At 40.1% G+C, this 22,646-nt stretch overlaps 1 protein-coding gene and 1 long non-coding RNA gene across 2 annotated transcripts in view; one reads left to right on the top strand and one right to left on the bottom strand.

Moving 5' to 3' along the window:
* LOC145532204 (uncharacterized) overlaps positions 1–22,646 on the bottom strand; it is a 331,653-nt gene that overhangs the window by 188,681 nt on the left and 120,326 nt on the right. The window lies entirely within an intron of this gene.
* The window catches only part of LOC145532214 (uncharacterized), a 45,034-nt gene continuing 26,596 nt past the window's right edge, over positions 4,209–22,646 (top strand). The window contains exon 1 of the long non-coding RNA XR_014073093.1: positions 4,209–4,468. This is a non-coding gene — a long non-coding RNA (uncharacterized LOC145532214). The remainder of the gene's footprint in view (positions 4,469–22,646) is intronic.

Raw genomic sequence — 22,646 nt, 5'->3', positions numbered from 1 at the left:
CCCACTCCGGTATTCTTGCCTGGAGAATCCCCATGGACAGAGGAGCCTGGCAGGTTACAGTTCATAGGGTCACAAAATGTTGGACATGACTGAGTGACTAATCACAGCACACATGTGAATTCTTAGCTGCAGCATGTGGAGTCTAGTTACCTGACCAGCGGTTGAACCTGCATTGGGAGTGCGGAGTCTTAGCCACTGACTACTAGGGAAGTCCTTGTTATGATATTAATTGACAGAAGCAGAAAACCTTGCCTGGCAGGGCTCACTACACATTTCATAATATGTGGGGAGACATAATCTACCCTTTCTAGTTTCATGAGATATTAATAGACACCAAACTTTGGGAGCCTACACTCATTCCATTATTAAGTTTTCATTATTAAGCTTGGTTCATAGCAGTTAAAAAACAAAACAAAACAAAAAAAAGTGCTAAATTCAAGGGCTTGCCTATGTCTTTAGCTCTAACAATTTAGCAGATTTTTTAAAACACCCTAGAGTGTATGGAGTATTCAGAGGGTCAGTCACTCCAGCTCGTGGATGGAGTCGGCGGAGAACAGGAACATGGCATGTATCTCCTATGAACGTCCTCTGCCAGATGTTCTGTGGCACTGCTTCCATCTGGGAGCAGGGTGTCTGTCCTCCTCTTGAGTCTGGATGGGCACTGTGACCACCTGATCTACAGAATCCAGAATGCAGATTTCCCGGCCAGACCTTAAGACATTGGCAACATCTTCTTGCCTAGCAGTTTGTTCCCACATCGGATGGATTGTCTTAGATGTCACACTCCAGAGACCGCTGTTCTCAATAAAGAAAGAGGCAAAGCAAGGAATAAAGAAATTCCTCTCGTGAGCATACAGTTTAACAAACTCTCAAAATGTGAGCAGTGACCCTGAAGGTCTTTTAATACATCACTCCTCTGAGTTTACACCTCCTGCTGTGGTTCAAGAGAACAGGATGGGAGCAGAAAATATAGATGCTGTTCCTCTGCTAAGATGAACGACCACCTCTGCTCTCACTTGGAATAACAGAATCATGTGTTTTGGAGTCAGACATACTTACTAACTGGGGCCTTGAGCAACTTGCTTAATCCCTCAGAAATTCGATTCCCTTCTTTCTGTGAAAGTGAAAATCATTCAGTCGTGTCCGACTCTTTGCAACCCCATGGACTGTGGTCCTTCAGACTCCTCTATCCATGGAATTCTCCAGGCAAGAATACTGGAGTGGGTAGCCATCCCCTTCTTCAGGGGATCTTCCCAAACTCAGGGATCGAATCCAGGTTTCCCACATTGCAAGCAGTTTCTTTACCATCTGAGCCACCAGGGAAGCCCCTTTCCTTCTGAACTAAAGAACTAAAGATAAAAATGTTTTCAGGGTGGTTGTGAGCATTAAAGGGATTGTTGTTGTTGTTTAGTTGCTATGTCATGTTCAACTCTTTGTGACCCCATGAACTGCAGCCTGCAAGGCTCCTCTGTCCAGGGGATTTTCCAGTCAAGAATACTGGAGTGGGTAGCCATTTCCTTCTCCAGGGGATCTTTCTGACCCAGGGATTGAACCTGCATCTCCTGCATTGCAGGCAGGTTCTTTACCACTGAGCCACCTTGGAAGTCCAGTAAAGGGATAATGAGTTTATATAAAGGGCTTGGTGGTACCAGGCAAGTGAGTGCTCAATGAAGACACACCTAGCATCATCCAGGGGGCCAGAGGTCCCCTCTCGCAAGCCCTCAATGCCTGAGAATACCCTTATGTTACGGGGAAGGATGACATGGTTGGAAAATTCCAGATACACATGATAGCAAGTCCAATATATGTATTAAAATATACATTTGATAATGTGCTTAAGTCATTGCATCAAAAGCACTCTGCTTATCTTAAGGGCTCCTGTATAAGACACTCCTGGGTGCAGCTGATTTGTAATCTCGTGGGTATTTTGCTGAAGGCAGGAACTCTGGAGCCACTGAGCCCTCCAGGATGTTACAGGGCCATGGGAGACAGACATAGCAGCCTCTGAGAAAGGGGATGCAGGGATTATTGTCTCTACTGTACAGAAGGGGAACCTGAGGATCAGAGAAGTCACATGACTTAGACACGGTCACACAGCGAGTAAGAGGCAGGCCTAACAAAACACAGATGTCCTGGTTTTCCTGGTGGGTGCGCTTCCCTAACACACATGGTGCCTCCTGGGAACCTAAGCTAAAACCTTTGCACAGCATTTAACAAGATGGTGGTTGTTTCCTTTGGGAAATATCTAGAGAAGCACCAGGGGTAGAAGCTGAGACTTCTAACAGGACTAGTGAGAGGAAGGGTTGTATTTTGAGTAAAGAGTTGGGAGGGGTCAGGGGAGAGTGATGTCCAGCCAGGGAAGTGTCAGAGAGGGCTTACTTCCTGAGGGGCCCCTCCCCACAGTCCCAGAATTGTCAATAAAGGTTCCTAAAATCCGGAAATGTTACCAGTGTGGCTCTTCTTGTGAAAACTGACTACAGAAGAGGCTGTGTTTGGTGGCCAGTTTGGGCCATGTGAAGCAGATGACCTGCACAGACCCAGGGGCACTGGGACCAAGGTCCCCTGAGGAAGGAAGCCCCAGGGCTCCCTGGCCCTCCCATAAAGGACTCTGGGGTGTCACTCGCTGGGAAACTGGTCAGGCCAGGGGTAAGCAGCTCTTCAAAGAGTAGGAGACTCTCCTGACATCTGTGTTACAAGAAGTAAAACCACTTGATTGACCAGTGACCTCTGACAATCCAGTGAAAGAATGTATCCTTATATTTTTCTCATCAAAAGAGACTTGTAGGACCTCCCTGGCAGTCCATTGGTGAAAGACTTAATACCTCTAGTGCAGGGGGTGTGGGTTCAATCCCTGGTCAGGGAACTAAGATCCCACATGCCATGCAGCATGGCCAAAAAAGAAAAAAGAGTGGATATGTGCATATGTATAAAAGATTCACTTTGCTGTACAGCAGAAACTAACACAACACTGTGTTTTTATACTCCAATAAAATTTTTTAAAAAGCAAAAGAGACTTGCACACATCCATTAAAATCATCACACATTTTCCAGGATATCTTCAGGTCTTCTAGGGATCCCAGGTTCCCAGGTTAAAGTAATTAATTATGATTTTGTTTTGAATATTTTGTGTAAATTAATTTATGGGGCAGGTTTATTCCACATTGCAGAAAGCAAGTATTCCATGTTTATTTCAAGATATTTAAAATTTTGTTCTGAAATTCGCTGGAATGAAAACCAAAGCATGTATGATATATGAAATGACTCACGGTTGTTAACAAAAATCAAATCCTCCTTTAAAATAGATACCTGCAATTTTGTCAGCTAAACGAAAATAGGAACAACAGCTTTTTACTGCTTTTGTAAGCAAAGGTGTGATGAAAAAATGTGTTCTTCTTTAGAGAAAAGTTGAACTTTGCTTGGAACCTTATAATCAGAAGGAGAGATAAAGGAGAATTAGATGGAGCAGCTTTCTTCCTACTAGCTTACCCCCAAGTCAAGTTATTGTATGAAAATTTTTATCCCCCTAAACATCCACTGAATGGTGTTAGACTATTCCCCACAATATTTAAGTACTTTCCAATCAGGCATAGCAGACATTAGTGAGAAATGAGTATCTCAGAAGAACTGGACATTAAACAAACATCCACTTACAAAAAGCAACTTCCAAACACATGGGTATAAATGATGCATTTCTCTCTGCACTCTGGTCTATAAATGAATGACTTAAGGGTGTTTTTAAAATTGAAGACTCTTTGAAAGCCCCATAATTTCCTCTTAATAAGCATTTGCTTACTTTTAAAAGTGATGATTTCATAATAATAGCCAAAATGCCTCTGATGAATGACTATTAAAATTAAGTTCACCTTATTTGAAACATGGCAAGAAAAGGTCAAAATGAAATCATCTCCTTTTGCTTTTAAGTGCTTTTACAGATAGAAGCCTAAATTACCTCTGTTGGCTCTGAGCTCACAGCTCCTACAGACTTGTCCACGGCCAGCCGCTGCAACAGGTCAGAGAGAGGAGGCAGCGGCTCCAGCACCAGCACCAGGGATAGCAAAGAATCCAGGCCCAAGGAGCAGATGCTTTCTCAATAGACACTTTCTGGGCAAAATTGTGTATGGTTAGTAACTATCAACATGTTTTAGGCAACGAATTGCTGGCCAAGTCATTGTTTCCCTTTTCAACAATGTGCTCTGTGGAAGTATATTTCAGTTCAGTTCAATCGCTCAGTCGTGTCTGACTCTTTGTGGCCCCATGGACTGCAGCATGCCAGGCCTCCCTGTCCATTACCAACTCCCGGAGTTTACTCAAACTCATGTCCATTGAGTCGGTGATGCTATCCAGCCATCTCATCCTCTGTCGTCCCCTTCTCCTCCCGCCTTCAATCTTTCCCAGCATCAGGTCTTTTCAAATGAGTCAGCCCTTTGTCTCAGGTGGCCAAAGTATTGGAGTTTCAGCTTCAACATCAGTCCTTCCAATGAACACTCAGTCAGGACTGATCTCCTTTAGGATGGACTGGTTGGATCTCCTTGCAGTCCAAGGGAATCTCAAGAGTCTTCTCCAACACCACAGTTCAAAAGCATCAATTCTTCGGCGCTCAGCTTTCTTTATAGTCCAACTCTCACATCCATACATGACTACTGGAAAAACCATGGCTTTGACTAGACAAACCTTTGTCGGCAATGTAATGTCTCTGCTTTTTAATATGCTGTCTAGGTTGGTCATAACTTTTCTCCCAAGGAGCAAGCATCACTTAATAGTGCTAAATAGTCACTGAATGCCTGAATATTCTGCTGGATGTGGTACAAATGGTCTAGGAAGAAAAGAGTACTACAATTGGAAGAACAGGTGGGGAAAGTGGAGGAAGGCATGAACAAGAATGTGGTTTCTTCACACAGACAACTAGTCTTTACCCTGGGGAGTCAATCCCATGAGATAACCAACTGAGCAGAGCACCAAGCAGATGTTGGACACATGCTCTCTGAGGTGGCACAGGAAGGGGCTCCAGGTGATGCCGATGCCTGATTAGGACATCTTGTGAGCTGCTTTTCCATGAGCAGAAATGGGGTTCTCTAGGCTGCCTTGCTTGTGACCACAGTGGAACAACTGAATAGAGTTAGGGCTCTCATCCTGATGGTAGAACATGCAGAGCAATGAGAATAAAATGCTCCCAATTACTAATAAATAGAAGAGAACTATGCATAAAATTTAACTCATTTCCTCCATGACATGACTTGGAGCTTCAGTGATCTTGCAGACTTAGTGCCATCCTTTCTCCCACCTAGAAGGTAATGGTTACTGGATAACCATTCAAGCCATTGGTTCTAACGGTCTGTAAACCACCATGCAACAAGGCTAAAGATTACCACCATCTCCATTTCACTCTAACACAGCTCAGAGAAGAAAAGCAAACAAGTCTCAGGGAAAAGCAATTCTGTAAAACAGAGCACTTGTGAAGCTATAGAGGCTTAGAATTTTTACCGACATCCATTCTTGCTTTGAGACAAAAAGAGTAAGAACAGGGTAATATTTTAATAGTAATGACATTCAAATATGATCCATTTGAAAAAGGCCAATATAGGAAAGTTTACTATAAGAGAAATAAACTGACTCTATTTATGAAAGGTTCAGAATAATGTATTTCTCACTTTGCAAAAGGATTCTCTTTTGTAATTCTCCTTAAATAGCCAGCTTCAATAAGCATCAACAGCATCGCTGGGCTCTGAAATTATGACTTACGAGCAATCATTCTGGAATAGCTATGGCAGAAAGTGAAAAAGGTGTGCCCTTCTCCTAACCCTGCTGGACAGGCTAAATGTTTCTTTTGCCCTCTAGTGTCCTAGTTTACAAAGATTTTATGTAAAATTTTAAACATTTTACATAACCATCATAAAAATGATCACCAAAAGGAAGAGTTTCTATTTAATTCATTTCTAAGGTGCTCTTTGCTTTTAGGTATGAAGATCATGATACCTTCCATAGACACCAATATTTTTCCAGATGGAATGTGGTACAGAAGGAGCTCAAACTGCAAAACAAAGGAAAAGTTTGCAATAGGTTTCCAGATTACAAATTGGAAATTTTATACCAAAGAGACCTAACAGACATCTATAGAACATTCCATCCAACAACAGTAGAATACACATTCTTCTCAAACACACAAAGAACATCATTCAGGATAGATAATATGTTAGGTCATAAAACAAGTCTTAACAAATTTAAAAAGATAAAAAGTCATACCAAGTATATTTTCCAAGAATAAAACTAGAAATCAATAACAGTAGGAAAACTGGAAATTTCACAGATACGTGTAAATTAAACAAAACACTAATGAACAATCAATAGGTCAAAGAAGAAATCAAAAAATATCTTGAAACAAATGAAGATGAAAACATCACACCAAAACTTATAAGATGCAGTAAACGTAATTCTAAGAGGAAAGTTTACAGTTATGAATGCCTAGATTAAGAAAAAAAAATAGAAAGATCTCAAATAGGCAGCCTAGCTTCACACCTGAATCACCTAGAAAAAAATAAAAGAAATAAAGACCAGAAAAACAATCAAAAAGATCAATGAATGTAAAAGCTGTTTTTTTTTAATAAACAAAATTGACAAACCTTTAGCTAGACTAAGAAAAAAAAGTGAAAATGTTGGTCGCTCAGTCATGTCCAACTCTTTGCGACTCCATGAACTGTAGCCTGCCAGGCTCCTCTGTCCATGGAATTCTCCAGGCAAGAATACTCGAGTAGGTTGCCATTCCCTTCTCCAGGGCATCTTCCCGACCCAGGGATCAAACCCGGATCTCCTGCATTGCAGGCAGATACTTTACCATCTAAGCCACCAGGGGATCTTATTTTTTAAATAAAATTCACTAAAGCATTTTGGATTTATCCATAGTACAGAGGTTTTTTAAAATGTTACTTCTGATTTGAAAAAGAAAAGACTCAAATAAGTAAAATTGGAAATGAAAGAAGAGACATTGTAATTGATACCACAGAAATACAAAGGATCATAAAAGACTACTATGAACAACCAGGTGCCAACAAACTGGATGACCTAGGAAAAATGGAAAATTCCTAGAAACATGAATCAATGAAGAAATGAACCACTATTAATTATGAAGAAATAAAAAAATCTGAACAGAGCAATAATGAGTAAGGAGACTGAGTAAGTAATCAAAAACTTCTCAGCAAAGAAAACCTCAGGACCAAATGGCTTTATGGTTAGTTCTAGTAAACATTTAAAGAATTAACACCAATTCTTCTCCAACTCTTAAAAAAAAAAAAAAATGGAAAGGAGCGAACACTTCCAAACTCATTTTATTGCCAGCATTACTCCAATACCAAAACTAGATAAGGACACTACAAGAAAGAAACCTTATATCCCTGATAAATAGAGTAAATTCCCAATAAAATACTAGTAAACAAAGTTTCAAAGCAAGTTTAAAAGATTATTTACCATAATCAAGTGGGATTTACCTCTGGGATGCAAGGATAGTTCAACATAAGCAAATCAATAAATGCAACACATCACATTAACAGAATGACAGAATAAATCATCTGATCATCTCAAATGATGATGCAAGGATAGTTCAACATAAGCAAATCAATAAATGCAACACATCACATTAACAGAATGACAGAATAAATCATCTGATCATCTCAAATGATGATTAGAGAGAGAAGAGCATTTGACAAAATTCAACATTTGTTCATGATAAAAACTCTTAACAAATTAGATATAGAAGGAACATACCTTAACATAATAAAGACCATATATGGCATGCCCGCAGCTAACATCATACATAGCAGTGAAAAGATTTCCTCTGATATTAAGAACAAAACAAGGATGCTCACTCTTGGCTCTTTTATTCAACATAGTACTAGAAGTCCTAGCCAGAGCAATTAGGCAAGGAAAAGAAATTAAAAGTATCCATATTATAAAGGAATAACTAAACTCATTCTGGTAATCATTCACAATATATACATGTATCAAATCATGACACTGTACATCCTAAACTTACACAATATTATATGTTAATTATTCTCAATAAATCTAGGAAAGGAAGAATAAAACATTTAAAAGGACTGACAATGTATTGCTGATTGTGGAAGTTATGTGATATGCATATAGAGGCTTCTTTTACTATTCTATTTTTGTACATGTTTGAAATGTTTCATGATGCAAAGTTTTTAAAGACAGCATCCAAAGATTCAACTATTATTATGATCAGAAGTCATATTACTATCAGCTTAAGAATATCTATATCAATCAACACACCAAATTAAAGGACCTTTGAAAGAAAGCTATGCATTTAAGATTTGAGATCTCACAAAAAGTCCTTTATCCCTCATTTTACTTGATAGTACAATGAGGAAACATCAATTATTCTTTAAAAATGAGCTCTTTTTACCAAAAGAAAATCACTGCATGGCATTTACTACAAATATCACCAGTAAGATCATTTGCTGACAATCTAGTAAGTATTAAAGAGATATATTGCCCAATTATTTCAAGGTAAATAGAGGGGGAAAAGGTGGAAGTAGTGACAGATTTCCTCTTCTTGGGCTCTAAAATCACTGCAGATGGTGACTGCAGCCATGAAATCAGAAGATGTTTGTTTCTTGGCAGGAAATCTATGACAAACCTAGACAGTGTGTTGAAAAGCAGAGACATCACTCTGTCGACAAAGGTCCACATAGTCAAAGCTATGGTCTTCCCAGTGGTCGTGTACAGTTGTGAAAGCTAGATTGTAAAGGAGGAATGCTGAAAAATTGATGCCTTAGAACTGTGGCGCTGGAGAAGATTTCTGAGAGTCCCTTGGACAGCAAGGAGATCAAACTAGTCAATCTTAAGGGAAATCAACCCTGAATGCTCATTGGAAGGACTAATGCTGAAGCTAAAACTCCAGTATTTTGGTCATCTGATGTGAACAGCTGACTTATTGGAAAAGTCCCTGATGCTGGGAAAGATTGAGGGCAGAAGGAGAAGAGGGCATCAGAGGATGAGATGGCTGGATGGCATCACCAATGCAATGGACATGAACTTAGGAAAATTTCAGCAGATGGTGAGGGACAGAGAGGCCTGGCGTGCTGTAGTCCATAGGGTCGCAAAGAGTTGAACATGACTGGGCAACTGAACAACAACAAAGAAAGACATGCTTCAACATCTATAACTGAAGTTGGCTATTTCTCAATAACGGAACTCAAAGGCAGGTATAAACGTGTAAAATGGCAAATACAATCCAGAAAATTTTAAACATTTTACCTAACCAGTCACATTATATTTTGATATTATTTACTGAACTCTTATGATAGGCTTGCTACCTTACTAAGAGCTTTATCCATTTTATCTCATTGAATCCTCATCAAAACCCTGTGATGTAGACATGCTGTTTTATCAGAAAAGAAAAGGTTCTATTTTATTTCTTTGGCAGTTAATTAAAAAGAAAACTCTAATTTTGTCATCAATTTTATGCTATAGTGACTTAAATAGTAAGTTTTTAAGCACAATGTGGTCCTCTCAAAATAAAAAAGAAAAGCCCAGCACTTAATATATATATTTCTTATGAAGAAAGATACTAATATTCATTTAAAATATGTGTTCCTAATAACAACATGCAAGTATTCATATGGTAGCTTGGCAAAGATGCTAGAGAATCTTTTTTTTTTTTTTTTTAATGCAATCGTACAGGTGACCAAACTGAGTCTTAGGAAGTTTATGTAAACTTGCCCAGTGTCTTTTAGATGTTAAGAGGCCAAGCTGGGATAAAAACCCAAAAATGTCTGATTCCAGAACCTACCTCATAGGAAGTTATGAACCATATTTCTACAGAAAAAGGAGAAGCTTAAAAATGGCCATTTTGATTATAGGTTAGAGTGAACTGTATAATCCCAGATTACTTACACAGTGGTCTGTTTCAGAAATCAAGACACAGAAGTTGAATCACAACAGATTAAAAACAAGTGTCATCAACACTGAGAAGAATCACAAGCTTCTAGTATTGATGACTTCACAAGGTCCAGTTTAATAAAAATAAAAAAAAAACCCTCAATAAAACTGAAGTTATTCCTTTTTTCTCATATAAACTTTTTAGGCAATCAAAGAAAGGGAAACAGAAAAAAAGTTCTCTTATTTTTTCCTCAGTAAGAGCTTTATTAAGAATTAGATGCGAAAAGAGCTCTGCATTTTATTCGTAATTAAGAGTTCATTTACCCCCTTACACTGTAAAGAAATTTATCAAAAATAGTCCCCTGTGACCTGCAGCTCATCTCTTTAATGTCACTGAGTTCTACGGCCATCCAAAGCTTCAAGCAAAAAGACCTTGAGAATTGTAACAAGTCACTTGGCTTTATCTAAAATGAGTCTCTAATTGCTTAGTCATGGAAGAGCCTAATTTGGGTGTTTTGTGTTATGTCCTTGGTGGTGTCTGCCTGTCCCTGTTCTGCTCCTACCCGACAGAACTGGCTCACAAGAGCCACACGCGATAATTAACCATGGAAATGAGAGCTGTAAGGACACTGCCGTCTCCAAAATATGCACACATAATCACGCTCAACAATTCACAGCAAAAGCCCATCAGAAAGCGAATCATTTGTCACCTGATCTTTCATTAAGTAATTGAAAGCTCCACATGGGAAGGAGGGAGGGCAAAGCAAAGGATAATGTCACAGTAGACACTTTACCGGAGAAGGCAATGGCATCCCACTCCAGTACTCTTGCCTGGAAAATCCCATGGATGGAGGGGCCTGGTAGGCTCCATGGGGTCCATGGGGTCACGAAGAGTCAGACACGACTGAGTGACTTCACTTTCACTTTTCACTTAAATGTATTGGAGAAGGAAATGGCAACCCACTCCAGTGTTCCTGCCTGGAGAATCCCAGGGATGGAGGAGCCCGGTAGGCTGCCATCTCTGGGGTCGCACAGAGTCGGACACGACTGAAGCGACTTAGCAGCAGCAGAAGCAAACACTTTACAAAAGAATCAGCACATCCCTATAAAGCCTTTGCTGGAAATTTTAGGACTAAACTTCAGGTGGTAGGGGAATTGCACTGGGTGATGATTTAGAAACCCGGACTGTAGACAGACCTCACTCTTGCCCTGGAAGCTGAATGGCCCTGGGCAAGGTGCATCCTCCATCTTGCACATGGGGGCCTTCCTGGTGGACTGAGGCTTGTGAACTCCATAAGAAATTTCGGCACAGACATTCCATGTTTCTCCCGTCAGGCTACCTCCAAATGGCATGGAGAGGGATCTTAACTCTCCAATAACTGACTTTGTTTAAAAAAGTATTTTCCAGGACTTCCATGGCATTTGGTGGTTAAGACTTCACCTTCAGATGCAGAGGGTGTGAGTTCAATCCCTAGTCAGGGAGCTAAGATCCCACATAACTCACAGCCAAAAAACCAAAATCTAAAACAGAAGCAATATTGTAACAAATTCAATAAAGACTTTAAAAATGGTCCAATCAAAATAATATTTAAACAATAAATTAAAAAAAAGGATTTGCCAATGACAAAACCCTAAACACAAGAGACTACTCACAAATCTCTGCCCTCAAGAATATACTCCAAAAGGAGTTTCAGCAGATTAACATTTTAAAAACTGAGTGAGTGGATAGAGCTGCTAAAAATCTGAGCAATCAAGATCCAAATAAAGGGATACTGCATCATCCTAGCAGTATTATAAATAAAACTGTAGGGAAAATTCATCAAAAGTGTTACAGTGTGCTCGGGTTTCACCTGGTAATTCTGCTTCTAAGAATTTACTGTAAAGAAATGATGGGACAAAGGCACTGAGATACATATAACAGGGATGCTCATGATAACAGGGTCCACAATTTTTAAAAGGATGAAAGCAAAACAATAAATACTATCATTGATTTCACCAATTGATTTAGAAAAGAAATATCAGTTAAGGAAGGCTAGTTCTGTTTCAGAAATACAATATGTGTACTGTATATGTGCACACTGAATATGGAAGCTGGGCAGCATGATGGATTTTGGTTTGGTCTGCTTTGGTTTTCTCCCAACTCCTGGCCATCTCCCTTGCAATGTTGCTTTCTCTGTCCTCTGAGCCTCTGCATATGCTGTGCCTTCTGTCCCAGACCATTACCTGCAACCCTTCTCTGTGATGTACTCTAGGTCTCCTAGGCTCTTTCCTTGACCTTCAAAATTAAGTCCAATGCCTTACTGCAAACTCCTGAAGAAACATGTATTTACCACTCTCTTTACCTACATGGCCCAGAATTGTGAGACCCTGTTTGCTTCTCCTGACCCTTGAATGACACTGTCAGGGAAGTATCTGCTATTATTTCTCCAATACCCAGCCAAGTAACAGATGTAGCAGCAGGTATCCCGTAGTTATGGAAAGCTCAACAACATAAATCTCTTAGAATCTCATATATTCTCATTCTATTGTCTAACAAGAGGATTTTCCATTAGCAAACTTTCCGTATTTAAATTACCCCAGAGAATTCATGCAAATGGGGGACATTTGGAAACAGGAGAGAATTCATAAAGATCAGGAAATTGTTTTTCCATATTATTTGAAAAATATATTGAACTCCCCCTTTTACTCTCTTTTATATGATTGCTCATAATATACAAAAAAAATGACTCAAAGATCTCCTTTAAATTTTAAAACATTACTAGAGAGAAAAAGATGATGCTATTACACCTTAACATATTTTAGATGTCTATAAAACAAAACATTTTTTCCCATTCTCACTGTCATACACAATCTCCTCAGTCGGGGATCTGTAAGCAGCACACAAACATTGCTGTCATGACAGTTAAAGGTTAAACTTTGACAACTGGAATTTTTTTTTCTTTCTCCCTGGGAATTCAGACTTCTGAGCAACACAAGCAGAAGGTGCAATTCCACAGGATCATGTGCAGCCACATTTCTGGGTTTGTTGTGCCTACTTATCTTAGGACTTCCTTTAACCTTTGGTTTACTCTGGTTGAGGAACTGCTGCTAAGTCGCTTCAGTCGTGTCCGACTCTGTGCGACCCCATAGACGGCATCCCACCAGGCTCCGCCGTCCCTGGGATTCTCCAGGCAAGAATACTGGAGTGGGTTGCCATTTCCTTCTCCAGTGCATGAAAGGGAAAAGTGAAAGTGAAGTCGCTCAGTCGTGTCCGACTCTTAGCAACCCCATGGACTGTAGCCTACCAGGCTCCTCCGTCCATGGGATTTTCCAGGCAAGAGTACTGGAGTGGGGTGCCATTGCCTTCTCCGGGTTGAGGAACTCTTCCCTAATAATTAGGAAACAAGTCTATGACAACTCTGCCACCCCCACACTAGGGAGCTCACTTCCTGGTCCCTGTGTTGCAGGTAACAAGGTTGGAGTTATAATAATTATCTGTCACTATTTTGACTAATGTTCTTTTGGTTACCTCTTAATATACTTTTAAGCTTTTGGAGAGGTAGCAATGGTATTGGATGGCTATCCAGTAGAAAAGCCAACATGAGTAAATAATGTGTGTCTAAATTTGTTAGAATTTGTAATGCTGGAGGCATAGCCATCTTCATTGTGAGCCATCAAGAATCAGTCATTGGCTAAACTGGATTAATCTCAGCTCCCATTCATTCCTCTTCACTCAACACTCTACCAAGTATGTGCCCCTTTCCCATCCTTCCATCACCCTAGACCCTTGCAACTTACTCCTGCTATACTCCCAGGCCTCAAGTTCAAGGTTAAGTATTGTTCCTCCCTTCCAAGAGCCTTTTGGCTAGATGGAATTTATTCCTCCTTGGAAGTGCCATAAGAGCTTTATATATACTTCAGTTTATTAATTTATGTATTCACTCAATGGACTTTAACAGAAGGCCCATTGTCCGTAACAATCCTCACCACTTGCTTTGTAATTTTGTGCAGACACACGTTTCAGAGTCTGTTACTAGACAGAAAGCTCCTTGGAAACAGGCTGCAAGTCTGATTTATTTGCATCCCACAAGCAATTTTTGGTGTGGACACTATTTGCTGCCCACCCAGTATCAGCGTCCTCCTTTTTCCTCTTTTCCAATAGAATTTCATGTTGTCTAGGCAGCCTTCTCACCTATGCAGATCTCAAGAAGCATCTCACATCATCACACGCTGCTTTCCTTCATTCATTTTTCTTCCTCCCTTCATCCCTCCCCTCTGTCTTCCTCTTTCATTCCTTTCTTCCCTCCAGTTATTCAACAGTCCCTGATGGCTCAGCAGGTAAAGAATCCACTTGCCAATGCAAGTTCGATCCCTGGGTCAGGAAGATTCTATGGAGAAGGAAATGGCAATCCACTCCAGTATTCTTGCCTGGGAAATTCCATGGACAGAGAAGCCTGGCAGGCATAGTCCACGGGGTCGCAAAGAGTCAGACATGACTGAGCGATAAACATGCAGCAAGGACAGAAAAGCGAGTTAAGAGAAATGGTGCTTTTTTTTTTTAGTGAATCTTCGGTTGAGATTTCTAATGACTTCTCCAAAAATCCCAAAACCTAACTCAAGAGGAAACTGAAGGCTTGAGGTTCAAAAACATGTCCAAGTTCAGAAAGCAATTGGCAGCGAGGAGTCAGGTGTATGTCTGCATGCATATATATGTGTGTGTGTATGCATGTGTACACATTTTTTAAACTTAATTCACAACTGAAAAGGCAAATAGATCAGCATTTCAAGATAGCTCCTGCCCTCAAAAAGCCGAGAGTCTAATAGGGGAGGCAAACAAGTTCTTAATTACAAAAAAGAGGGGACGGGCTTCTGCTTCTGTGGGCAAGGGGGCAGCTTCACAGAGCAAGACACTCTGGAGGTGAGTCCTAAAGGGTGAGCTAGTCAGATAAACAGGAAAGGGGGGACTATCCAAGGTAAAGGGGCTAGGGCCCTTTGGCATCTCTGGGAAGCCTAGTGTGTAAGTGAAGAACATTCCTGCCTGTTGGGTAGCTGTGCTGGAAGGTGCCAGCAAGAGGCTTAGAGAAGACGCCCTCAGGAGCTTTCATATCAGACTAAACAGCTGTTACAAACAGTATGAAAAGGCAAAAAGATATGACACTAAAAGATGAACTCTCAAGGTTGGTAGGTGCCCAATATGCTACTGGAGAAGAATGGATAAATAACTTCAGAAAGAACAAAGAGACAGAGCCAAAGAGAAAACAATGCCCAATTGTGGGTGTGACTGGTGATGGAAGTAAACTCTGATGTTATAAAGAACAATATTGCATAAGAACCTCTAATATTAGGTCCATGAATCAAGGTAAATTGGAAGTGGTCAAAGAGGAGACGGGCAAGAGTGAACATCAACATTTTAGGAATAAGTGAACTAAAATGGGAGAATTTAATTCAGATGGCTATTATATCTATTACTGTGGGCAAGAATCCCTTACAAGAAACAGAGTAGCCCTCATAGTCAACAAAAGAGTCTGAAATGCAGTACTTGGATGTAATCTCAAAAACGACAGAATGATCTCTGTTCGCTTCCAAGGCAAACCATTCATATAACGGTAATCCAAGTCTATGCCCTAACCAGTAATGCTGAAGAAGCTGAAGTTGAATGATTCTATGAAGACCTACAAGAACTTCTAGAACTAACACCCAAAAAAAGATGTCCTTTTCATCACAGGGGACTGGAATGCAAAAGTAGGAAGTCAAGAGATATCTAGAGTAACAGGCAAGTTTGGCCTTGGAGTACAGAATGAAGCAGGGCAAAGGCTAACAGAGTTTTGCGAAAGAATGTACTTGTCATAGTAAACACACTCTTCCAAAAACACAAGAGATGACTACACATGGACATCACCAGATGGTCAATACTGAAATCAGATTCATTATATTCTTTGCAGCCAAAAATGGAGAAGCTCTGTATAGTCAGCAAAAACAAAATAGGGAGATGACTGGCTCAAATCATGAAGTTCTTATTGCAAAAATCAGACTTAAAGTGAAGAAAGTAGGGGAAGCCACTAGACGATTCAGGTATGATCTAAATCAAATCCTTTATGATTATACAGTTCAGTTCAGTTCAGTTGCTCAGTTGTGTCTGACTCTTTGCAACCCCATGAATCGCAGCACATCAGGCTTCCCTGTCCATCACCAACCCCCGGAGTTCACCCAAACTCATGTCCATTGAGTCAGTGATGCCATCTCATCCTCTGTTGTCCCCTTCTCCTCCTGCCCTCAATCTTTCCCAGCATCAGGGTCTTTTCAAATGAGTCAGCCCTTCGCATGAGGTGGCCAAAGTACTGGAGTTTCAGCTTCAACATCAATCCTTCCAACAAATATTCAGGACTGATCTCCTTTAAGATGGACTGGTTGGATCTCCTTGCAATCCCAGGGACTCTCAAGAGTCTTCTCCAACACCACTGTTCAAAAGCATCAATTCTTCAGTGCTCAGCTTTCTTTATAGTCCAACTCTCACATCCATACATGACTACTGGAAAAGATTATACAGTGGAAGTGACAAATAGACTCAAGGGATTAGATCTGATAGACAGAGTGCATGAAGAACTATGGACAGAGGTTTGTGACATTTATAGGAGGCAGGGATCAAGACTATCCCCAAGAAAAAGTAAAGAGAAAAGGCAAAATGGTTGTCTGAGGAGGCCTTATAAATAGCTGAGAAAAGAAGAGAAGCTAAGCACAAAGGAGAAAAGGAAAGATATACCCATTTGAATGCAGAGTTTTAAAGAATAGCAAGGAGAGATAAGAAAGTCTTCCTCAGTGATCAGTACAAAGAAATAGAGAAAAACAATAGAATGGGAAAGACTAGAGATCTCTTCAAGAAAATTAGAGACACCAAGGGAACATTTCATGCAAAGATGGGCACAATAAAGGACAGAAGTGGTATGGACCTAACAGAAGCAGAAGATATTAAGAAGAGGTGTCTAGAATACACAGAAGAACTATATAAAAAAGATCTTCATGAATTATTTCCAGATAACCACGATGGTGTGATCACTCACCTAGAGCCAGACATCCTGGAATGCAAAGTCAAGTGGGCCTTAGGAAGCATCACTATGAACAAAGCTAGTGGACGTGATGGAATTCCAGTTGAGCTATTTCAAATCCTAAAAGATGATGCTGTGAAAGTGCTGCACTCAATATGCCAGCAAATTTGGAAAACTCAGCAGTGGCCACAGGACTAGAAAAGGTCAGTTTTCAATCCAACTCCAAAGAAAGGCAATGTTAAAGAATGTTCAAACTACCACACAATTGCAATCAGCTCACACACTAGCAAAGTAATGTTCAAAATTCTCCAAGCCCAGCTTCAACAGTACGTGAACCATGAACTTCCAGATATTCAAGCTGGTTTTAGAAAAGGCAGAGGAACCAGAGATCAAATTGCTAACATCCACTGGACCATCGAAAAAGCAAGAGAGTTCCAGAAAAACATCTACTTCTGCTTTACTGACTACACCAAAGCCTTTGACTATGTGGATCACAACAGACTGTGGAAAATTCTTCAAGAAATGGGAATACCAGATCACCTGACCTGCCTCCTGAGAAATCTGTATGCAGGTCAAGAAGCAACAGTTAGAACCAGACATGGAACAACAGACTGGTTCAAAATCAGGAATGGAGTAAGTCAAGGCTGTATATTGTCACCCTGCTTATTTAACTTTTATGCAGAGTACATGATGTGAAATGCTGGGCTGGATGAAGCACAAGCTGGAATCAAGATTGCCGGGAGAAATATCAATAACCTCAGATACGCAGATGACACCACCCTTATGGCAGAAAGTGAAGAACTAAAGAGCCTCTTGATGAAAGTGAAAGAGAGTGAAAAAGTTGACTTAAAACTCAACATTCAGAAAACTAAGATCATGACATCTGGTCCCATCACCCCATGGCAAATAGATGGGGAATCAATGGAAACAGTGACAGACTTTATTTTGGGGGGCTCCAAAATCACTGTAGATGGTGACTCCAGCCATGAAATTAAAAGACGCTTGCTCCTTGGAAGAAAACCTATGATCAACCTAGACAGCATATTAAAAAGCAGAGACGTTACTCTGCCACCAAAGGTCCGTCTAGTCAAGGCTATGGTTTTTCCAGTAGTCATGTATGGATGTGAGAGTTGGACTCTAAAGAAAGCTGAGCATCAAAGAATTGATGCTTTGGAACTGTGGTGTTGGAGAAGACTCTTGAGAGTCCCTTGGACTGCAAGGAGATCAAACCAGTCAATCCTAAAGGAAATCAATCCTGAATGTTCATTGGAAGGACTGATGTTGAAGCTGAAACTCCAATACTTTGGCCACCTCATGCAAAGAGTTGACTCATTGGAAAAGACCCTAATGCTGGGAATGATTGGGGGCAGGAGGAGAAGGGGACGACAGAGGACGAGATGGTTGGATTGCATCACTGACTCGATGGACATGAGTTTGAGCAAGCTCCAGGAGTTGGTGATGGACAGGGAAAACTGGCCTGCTGCAGTCCATGGGGTGGCAAAGAGTTGGACATGACTGAGCTGAACTGACATCATGTGAAATGCTGAGCTGGATGAAGCACAAGCTGGAATCAAGATTGCCAGGAGAAATATCAATAACCTCAGATACACAGATGACACTACCCTTAAGGCAGAAAATGAAGAAGAATGAAAGAGCCCCTTGATGAAAGTGAAAGAGGAGAGTGAAAAGTTGACTTAAAACTCAACATTAAGTCCTTAATGAATTTTAAGCATGGGGGTAATTAGATTTTCTTCTTCTTCTTCTTTTTTCTTTATTTAATTTTTGACCTCACCACTTGGCATGCAGAATCTTGTTTCCCCAAGAAGTGCTAGTCACTCAGTCATGTCTGACTCTTTGTGACCCCATGGACCCCTCCAGACTACTCTATCCATGGAATTCCTCAGGCAACAATACTGGATTGTGTTGCCATTCCCTTCTCCAGGGGATCTTGCCGACCCAGGGATCGAACCTGGGTCTCCTGCATTGCAGGCAGATTGTTATCGCCTGAGCCACCATGGAAGCTGTATCAATCCCATGTCCCCTGCCGTGGAAGCTGGAGTCTTAACCAGTGGACCATCAGGGAAGTCTTTAGATTCATTATATCAGATCACTCTGCTCATGGTTGGAAAAATAAGCTGAAGCAGGTAAGCCCAGAGACAGTAAGATGTGTTAGAAAGTGCCTTTTTGTTTTTAAATCCAGGCAAGAAATATTGAAGGCAGTGGGACACACCAAAGGGAACAAGCTTGTGAATTAAGTGTTTGAGTTTTTAAAACTTGGTCACATAGGAGGGAGCACAACTTCATATTTTTTCCATCAAGTATGTTTTTTATTTATTTATTTATTTTTTACTATTTCTTTGAAATAAATACTATTCAGATGAATGCCCATTAAGTGATTATCTGGAGTGAAGAGAAAAGCTATAAAAATCCTAGAAAACATATGCACATAAAAGGCTGCATTACAATATTAATATTCAATACATAGTAGCACTTTTAAAGGAGAAGGTAAACATAAAATAACAATGTTGACAAGTATTCAATAGCAGGGGTTCATCTTAGAACTTGTGGTCAATTTAACTTCTAGTTAAGTATCTATTAGTCACCTGGCCTTGATCATAAACATTCACAGTGAGTGAGCTTTATGTGATGTAATGTCCTGAATAAGCAACATTGGAGGCAATTTATAATGGCTAGCTTCAAGAGATTCCATCTTGGGGAAGTCATGAAGTTGCCACGAACTAATTACAGGTGAAGAGGTGAGATAAAGAGGAAGAAGAGGTGGTAGAATTTGTATTTTTGCAAAAGGAGGAGCAAAAGTGATTTTTTAAAAAAATCGTAAACATTTAAACACCAGGCAAATGTAATTTGCTGGCCTACTTTTGTAGCCCTGGAAATACAAGCAGACATGAATATTAACTGCAGTGTTGTTCATGATGGTAAAAAGCTGGAATGCAAGTCAGCCAGAGAATGAATAAACTGTTGCATAGTTATACAATGAAATACCACTCATCAGGTAAACATGAATAAATCTGAGGTTCAAGTATCATGAAAGACTGAATATACAAACAGATGACATACAAAAATAGAGCTCTGACCCCCAAGCTACAGCCACCTGCCCAGGAAGCACCTCTTTTCTCAATTAACAGCCCAGGAAGCCAACCTGCTTTAAGTCAGATCTGCAGGAAGCTGGACAGCTTTCTTGAGTGTCAGTCCAGGAGGCTACACAGAAACTTCTCTTAACAACGAGCCCAAAATGGCCAGGACTTGATTAATAATGGATAGTTTCCTTAATTTTTGTTCCACTTTCAACTGAGGATCAATCAAAGGAAACCAAATATGCACTCCTAACCAATCACGGAGGAGGTTTCAGTTCTGGTGAGCCTGCCCACAACATCCCCAGGCCAAAACATCCAATCAGGGCACACCTGAAGTATTCCCTCTTTTTCCACAATAAAGATGTAAATATTCTACTTGATAAGACCAAAACAATATCTGAAGGAATTCAGCAAAATGCCAGGTTTTTGACAAAGTTGAACTCATGGCCATTTCATTTTTCTCTATGTGCTTAAATCTTTAATGATATGAAAAAGAAATAGTAATGGTAACTCTTCCAATTGTGAAGAAAAAGTGCTTCTCATGCAGCAATAGATGCTTCTACCTGCCTCAGACACATCCTTAGTTAAGACTAGTAGTCAATGACGTGTTAAAGAGATAGACAGAAAGAAAGAATTTTCTGTAGTTCAGCTTCCTTTCTGTTTCAGAGGGATAGCAAGATATTGACAGTTGCTCTCCTTTTTCTTGGCTTTATTATTTCCTTTTAGTGAATATAAGAGTGTTCATGCATGTGAGCTTTCATATGACCACTTGTCACCTCATCACTCTGTTCTTCAGATACATATGACCCTTGAGCATCTTTTTTCTTTTTAAAAAAAGACATATTTCCTTGTTTCACATTTAAGAATTGTGTGTTCACTGCAGAAATTTTGGAAATTACAGGATATGTATAATGAAAGAAAAAGTATCCATAGTCATAACATTCAGTATGCATACTAGTAATTTCCATGTATTTTTTCCAGTAATCTTGTCTATGTGTCTTAAAATAATAAAAGTCATTTAGATTTTTATTAATATTAATTTCTAATTGAGATACTAACCTCAGGTAATGCCTATAGCCAAAAATGCCCCTTATGTTGTAAACAACTGTAATCTGAGAGAAGAGGCTGACATAGGAGAATATTATAAATAAATGTGTGAATAAAGTAATGAGTTAGGCACAAGAGTATCATCATCTATATCTTCACTGATGAAAAAATTTAAATATGTATGTAATTTCCAATAGTTTCCCAAAGTTTACATGGTTAACGCAGACTAAAGTCCTTAAAGGATTGTTATAAACTACAATGTCCTTTCAGGAGGCATCTGAATAATTAAGCTCACTGTGAAAGAAAGTGAAGTTGCTCAGTTGTGTCTGACTCTTTGTGACCCCATGTGACTCTATCTATGGGATTTTCCAGGCAAGAGTACCAGAGTGGGTTGCCATTTCCTTCTCCAGGGGATCTTCCTGACCCAGGGATCAAACCCGGGTCTCCCACATTGCAGGCAAATGCTTTATCCTCTGACCCACCAGGGAAGCTTACTGTGAAGGATGCTATATTGAGGAGACATGATGTGGATTCAAGCCCAGGGGAAACCAGGTTATCACTGATGGTCTCTCAAGAATCTGGGCACTGATCCAATGTCATTCCTCTACTTAATACTTGATTCTTTTCTGAACATCACCTGCCCTATAATTCTAAAAGAAATCATTAGCATTCTTTACCTGACTCAGTGAAAGTCATTTTGATTCCATGTTACTTTCATAACATTATCTGTTATGTCTGAGGGACAATTACATTTTATAGTTATACAGGTTATAGAAGCTAACAGGATTACAACACAAAATGGTTTAAATTAAGAATAAATAAAATACCCAGAGAAGCCACTGACCATTGGAGAAAAATTAGTGATGAAAAGGTCTTATTCTACAAAGTCATACCAAAGGCAGAAAATGCAGATTTATCCCATTTTAATGCAATATGTCTGTGCATGCGTGCTAAGTCACTTCAGTCATGTCCAACTCTTTGTGACCCTATGGAATGTTGCCTACCAGACTCCTCTGTCCATGGGATTCTCCAGGCAAGAATACTGGAGTGGGTTTCCATGCCCTCCTCCAGAGGATCTTCCTGACCCAGGAATCAAACCCACGTCTCTTATGTTTCCTGCATTGGAAGGTAGGTTCTTTATCACTAGCACCACCTGAGAAGCCCCCACAATATGTCTAGACAGGTAATTTAATCACCCTGAAGTTCCACGTGATATGCAATGATATGAATGACCTAAAATGTTGAGTTTGTCATAAACTAAGCTTAAAATTTTAAATCGAACATTTAATCTGTTTAGTCAAAACGATCATTAATGTTGGTCACCCTTATATGAGACAACCTGTGTGTGGCTTGAAGGGTGTGGTGAGGAAGGACAGAGGTCAAGGTGCAACTCTCTGACCTGTCTGCCCAGTGTGGTTCCAGACACCCACTGCCTGCTGCACACCCACCCCTGCAATGTAGGGTGCCTGAAACTGAACTTGTCTCTCCCCCCAAACCCTGTCTGCCTTCCAGTCTCCACCAGTAGCATCACCATCCTTACGGTTTCCCAGACAACAGAGCAAGTCCTTCTCAATCCCTCCTCTGAGTTCTA

The sequence above is a fragment of the Giraffa tippelskirchi genome, chromosome 13 (assembly GCF_054371585.1).
Source record: "Giraffa tippelskirchi isolate mGirTip1 chromosome 13, T2T-mGirTip1v1.2.pri, whole genome shotgun sequence".
Classification (NCBI taxonomy): domain Eukaryota; kingdom Metazoa; phylum Chordata; class Mammalia; order Artiodactyla; family Giraffidae; genus Giraffa; species Giraffa tippelskirchi.
This window is presented reverse-complemented; position numbering and strand designations above follow the sequence as displayed.